Raw genomic sequence first — 6,270 nt, forward strand, 5'->3', positions numbered from 1 at the left:
TGCACTAAACAACTACCCATGCACTAAGGAAACTACCCGTGCACTAAACAACTACCCATGCACTAAGGAAACTACCCATGCACTAAATAACTACCCATGCATTAAGGAAATTAAACTACCTGTATCATGCTTTTACCCCACGTTGACTAGTCGTGGACAACAAGGATACATAAGGATAACTCTAACAATAATATCACTACAAAAAACTCTGCATTTAATGGCGTGTCTATAGTAAATGCTTTTTTGACACTTCACTAATTAGTGGCGTGTTAAATCATAACACCACACTAAAATTATTAGTGGCGTGTATGAATTAAACGCCATTGAATTAGTGGCGTGTTGGATTCAGCACGCCAGTAAAATACTGGCATGTCTGACTGACACACCACAATTTTGTGGCGTGTTTGACTGACACGCCGATAAATTAGTGGCGTGTCATAAATGACACGCCACTAATTTTCATAGAACCGCGCATCCCCGCGCGGTTCTCCCTTTGTTTCCCTCTCTCACTGTACTCTCTCTCTCTCTCTCTCTCTCTCTCCTGTGTCCCTCTCTCACTCTACTCTCTCTCTCTCTCTCTATCGCCAGCCGCCGCACCAGCTCCGACCACCACACGGTATGCATCTCCTCTCTCTCTCTCTCTCTCTAGCTCTCTCTTTAGCTCTCTCTCTCTCTCTCATCTGTAGCTCCTCCGCCCAGCTCAAACGCCGGCCACCACCAACTCCGTCCATCCCCGGCCGCACAAGACCTCCGACGCCGTCCATCCGTAAGGTAAGTGCTCCGTTTCTTCTTCTTTAGCAAAAAAAATTCATGCATAAATGCTTAGATTTAGAATTTTTTTTCCTTTATTTATTAATGCCTTTTATGGGAATTGTTGCACCTTAAAGAATTTGAAACCGATTTAGCTTAGTTTAGATTTTGGTAGGAATTGTTGTCGATTAAAGAATTATGGTTAATGCTTTACTATATATTTCCAAGTAATACATCCAAAGTTTGCCATGACCTCAACTACACATTTTTTAAAAGGCAAGCCAAAATCTTCTTTACCCAAAAAAAAAAAAAAAAAAAAAAACTGTTGAAGACCACACATTTTTTGTTTTTGTTTATCAAGGTGAATTTTTAGGAGACACACTTACACAAGTCTCTTTGTCAATGCACCAAAGTCTATTCCACATTGGTGTTGCAGCCACATAACTTGCTTTGGCCCCACTGTATGAAGATCCCAAATCACAAGTACTACTTGAATTAGAGTCACAAATATGCCCATGCACCTTTTAGATTCAACAACCTTTTTCACCAAAATAATCATCTGTTAAACTTTTTATCAAATTGGAATTATAAACATGCTTTAATTAATAAAACTTTTCGTTTTTTACCAAAATAATTATACATGATAAAACTTTCCGTTTTAGTTGATTCAAAAATTAGAAAACTCTACTCAAAATCCTCTATTCACCCTTCAAATTTCATAATTTTTAGACTTTGTTAAGGAGGCGAAAACACTCGTGAAACATACTACCCCTCATTTGGACAAAAATTCACATCCAGCGTTGTTATTAATGGGTCTTTGATTTTTATAAAAAAATCATTGGTACCCATAGATAATTTTTAGTCCACGCATGAACACAACCCATTTCTTAAATATTATGAAGGCTAAAACAATTAAACAAGAATCTTTAATCATCTAATTAGTGACTTAATATTCATTAAGTTAAAGAACTAACTTTCATTTAATTGGAACCTAAATTTTAGTTGCACGAGGATATAAGATAAGGAGGACTCACGGCCCAGCCCAGTACACGTTGAAGACCCATCTTATACGTTGATATTGCCCAGCCCATACACGTTGATAAATGTCAGTTAATCACTCAGTTAGAAAATTAACTTCCTAAGTTAGAAAGTAATGCTCCGATTGTTTCGACGTAAAATGGTTTCCGTCGTAAAATGGTTTCAGGAAAGTCATTTTTCAAGAAAATATTTTTCACCGAAAGCATTTTTCGGTATTTGGCGCGTATAGAAAATCACAAATATTTTTCATATTTTCATTTAATCATATTAACCTATAAAAATTAATTTTTATTCAAAACATATAAATATTAATATAAAAATCATCGATAACGAGATTCGGTCACTGAACGACAAGATTCTGACCATTTTTACCTGATTCCGGCTAATATAGCCAGAATTCGAGATAAAGGCCGGAATCCGGACAGTTTCGTCGAAATCTGAGATAGTCGAATTTCGGCGAAAGTGGCTGGATCCCGGCAAGCTGGCCGGATCTGGCCAGATCCGTCCGGCCTCTCTGGCCAGACTCGGCCAGCCGGCCGGAACCCGGCTCTCTCGCTGGAATCTAGCCTGCCAGATCCGGCCGGTCTGGCCAGAACCGGCTAGATCGGTCGCCGGAATCTGGCTGACCGGATTCCGGCGAAGGTGGCCGGATTTCGTCGCCAGATTCCGGCGACATTAACCGGATGTTGTCGGATTCCTATACCGGCAATATTTCGATGGTGGTCGGCTGCTTGAACGTGAAGGTCGACTGTGTCGTTTAAAATAGATCGACCACGTCTGGCATCTGCGGAAAACGATTTACGCTTTTAAAAATTGTAAATTATTTTCCGAAATTTACTAAGCATTTTTTGTCAAACAGAAATCATTTTTCGGTTGACTATTATTTTCGTCCCTACCAAACACCAGAAAATGTCGAAATCATTTTTCAAAAATCATTTTACGCCGAAACAAACAGAGCATAAGTGTTAGTTTGTTGTAGATAGGAGATATTATCTCCCACTTGCCAAGACTTTCAGGCCCAGGTGAAATGAATCCTTCCAAGCCATTAGATCGATTCCAGCTTCAAGTAATCTCAACCCTTCGTGAATGTATAAAAAGAGAGCAGCCCCCTTCACATTTCACGCCAATTCCCTTCTTCTTCTTCCTTATTTTTCTGTTTTCTATCGGCTAACAAGTAGCAACCCTCTTCTCTCTTTTCTCTCTTTCTGTTTCTCTCTCAGTTGGCATAGCAGCAGCAAGAGCACCCCAAAAGAACCCATCCTCTTCTCTGTATACTGCAGCAAACCAGAAACAGCAACTCTTTCTACTTCTTTCTCTGCAGATTTCTCTCTCTTTCCCTCTGTTTCTCTCTTAATACAGCAACCTATCTTCTTTCAGCAGAGACTTCATCTTTCTCTGGTTTTCTTCTTCCAGACAGCAAAGAGCTCTGATCTCTCTTCCTCTCGCTGGTTCTCTTGGCCAGCAGCTTGAATCCTCTCTTTCTTTGTATTTCATTCGGCCAAACCAGCAAGTAGCTCTCAAGCTACTTTCCCTCTCCATCTCTGTAACTCTCTCTCGGCTCAGGTGCAGGAAAAGGATCCTCTCCACCTCTTTTCCCTCTTGGTCTGCAACCGCCCCTCCTTTCTGAATGCTATTTCATATATATCCTCCTTTGTTAGTCTCTTCACCTGCTTCTTTGAGCTTTAGGACCATAGTTAATCAGTGCAGGTTGATCAAGGCCTAGACAGACTCAGTCTTTGACACCAGCACTGTATGGACATAACTGGAAAAGACAAGGTGGACATCCTGTGCTCTTGATATCCGTGATGCTTTTAATGGGGTTTAAAGCCTCTCAAGAGATAAGAATTCAATCATAATCATAACTGTTTGCAAGAAACATGGTGTTGATAATGAATTATGAAAACATCTTAGTTATGTGCTAGTAACTATTTTATCAACTAGGGCATGCAATTTGAAGTTTTAATATGTAATTGATTACTGCGACTGATAATGAACGATTTTTGTTGAACAGTTGTAATATTGAAATCTATAGTTGGGTGACCTGTTGCAGAAGTTGAGAGCTAGCTTCCACAAGGGCAATATCCTGTATGTCTGTTTCGTCAGGTAAATATCATCCACATCTATTGTGGTACTATTGCCTTATAGCGGTAGTGAATGTACACATTGAGCGAACGAATAGTAGTGTTGGATTTCTAGATAAGTTTCTTAATTACCTTACAAAAGAATTCAATTTGGAATAATATGGTTCTCTGATCAGGACGTGGTGCTGTGTTAAGTAGATACTTAGATCGAAAATTAGATCTCAGTTTCCAGATGACTATAGTGAAATTGACAATCAATATAGATAGTCAAGAATGATTTTATCAACAAAATTCAATCATGGGGCACTTATTCCCATTATTTAGAAAATGATTGTGGTTTAGCTACTTTTTTCTTTTCAATTTGGTAAGTTATACTTGCATGTGGTGGGTCTTGAATTTGCTAGTACTCCCTTTACCCTTTTTATAAGGGGATGAGGTACCGTTTATGCTAGATCTCATTGCTTTTGGTTCAAACTACTTTTAGATGAGATGACATGAATAATATCAAACTCATCTCGCGAAATTGAAAAAGAGAAAGAAATTCTATGGGTTAATTACTTTTTTCCCATGAACTATCGGCCGTTGTCAATATATACCCCCATGAACTGATACTCTCACCACCTGACCACATCGAATTTACTTACTAAAACCCCTATTCCGTCAATCAACCTCGTTAAAAAACATGAATTGACATTTTCTTACTTAAAAATTAAAAAATAAAAAAAAAATGAAATTACACAAATACCGTAACTTTATAAACAAAATTTACATATAACACCCTTAATTAAACAAATTTAAAAAAAAAAAAAAAAAAAAAAAAAAAAAGGAGGTTGCTTTATATACCTACAATCGCTGCAAAATTACAAGGCATTGCCAATCCTATGTCTGGGCAGGTCCTTGTTGCTTATGGATTGCTAGTAAAGCCATCATTTCAGAAAATTTTAGTGCATTCTGGTGCAGTTGTAAAGTTAAGTATTTCCAACGATGAGGTTCTTCTACCAATGAGTCAATCTCGTGTGAAATCTAAGAAGGGACTGGATTTACAAAATGGTGTTATGATTTCATGAAAACTCTTGTCCTCACTGATCAAATTTTCTTTGAATGTATTATGGGATTGCGATGCATTCAAACCCTTCATATATTCCCACTCAAAGGAAGCGAGACTGAGAGAATATCATGCACTAGAAGCTTTTCAAATGATATGAAAAGCCATATTTCATTGGTGATCAATCTTTTGAAACCTCTTTTTTATATTGAAAGGGATGACATGACATCTTGCCTCCTATTATAGTATCAGGTTGCTGCTTACTTATTACTTACTGCTGAGTGTACTCCCGAATATTGGTCTGTTCTAAAAACGAAGAGAAGCTTGGAGCACAATTCTCAAGATCAGGCTCAGTTCTTCCAGCAAGTAAAGAGTTCAAAGGATGTGTTTTCTGTGATTGCCGAGTATTTTGGTAGAGGAATCATAAGCAAAACAAGTAATGGACCCACGGGTGCTGTTAGATCAGGCAGCACTTCTTCCAGCAGAGTGTTGTTGCTTGCTTCTTTGTCTCAATATTATGCCAAGGAGTGTCAGGGTTTTAAAAATATGTTGTTGTAATCAATGGATGGAGAAACAAATTAGGAGCAAGAAAAGAGGTAAATTTGCAAGATGTGGTACATCATTCAAAAGTAATCCAAACTGGAATTGATATCTTTGTTTTTGAGTTTGTTCATTTGGTGTAATTCAAACATCATATTCGCTACTTTTACCTGATTGCCTTGCCGAAATCCCATAACATTGAGTCTGAACATCTTTAGGGAAAGCATTTCCCTGCAAGCATGTGCACTTGGAGACTACGAAGCTCTACATTCGTAATAAACCAATCTGGAAGATTGTCCAGTACTTGGCATTTATTTGGTTTTACGGCCCTTTCGTTATGAATGTAAGTCGATATTTGATGCCAATGGTTGCAGATCCTGATCGGGTGCAATGAGCTACTCATATTGCATGCATCTGCGGCTCTCCAAATGATAGAATTGAGTGTATGGATTGGCTGTGATAGCTTTGTTTGATGTATCAGTATAAGGATCCACTTGTCATGTTATTTTTGAATGTATCAGTATATGCGGCTTCTTGGTGATGTTCAATTGCAATATTCCAACCTTTTTTTCTTTCTTTTTGGTGAGTGACACATATCCTGGCCTGCTTTTGTTTTGTCCCCGGAATGATTTTGTTATTATTATTTTTTATTTTTTTATATATAAGTCACTATCTATTATGATATGAGCCCTTATTTTGACTCTAGTCAATAACTAGGTGCATTTTACCATAAGAGGTAAACAATTTTGTAAGAACAGTTTGCTTTTGCTTTTTTTTTTTTTTTTTTTTTTTTATGACATGTTCTAGACCTTTATA

At 37.8% G+C, this 6,270-nt stretch overlaps 1 long non-coding RNA gene across 1 annotated transcript; it reads left to right on the forward strand.

Moving 5' to 3' along the window:
- The first annotated feature begins 2,928 nt into the window (after positions 1 to 2,928).
- On the forward strand, positions 2,929 to 5,569 carry LOC133881428 (uncharacterized). The gene is made up of 3 exons (XR_009902509.1): positions 2,929 to 3,564; positions 3,800 to 3,891; positions 5,161 to 5,569. It is a non-coding gene; the product is annotated as an uncharacterized LOC133881428 (long non-coding RNA).
- The last annotated feature ends 701 nt before the right edge of the window (positions 5,570 to 6,270 follow it).

The sequence above is a fragment of the Alnus glutinosa genome, chromosome 11, assembly GCF_958979055.1.
Source record: "Alnus glutinosa chromosome 11, dhAlnGlut1.1, whole genome shotgun sequence".
Classification (NCBI taxonomy): domain Eukaryota; kingdom Viridiplantae; phylum Streptophyta; class Magnoliopsida; order Fagales; family Betulaceae; genus Alnus; species Alnus glutinosa.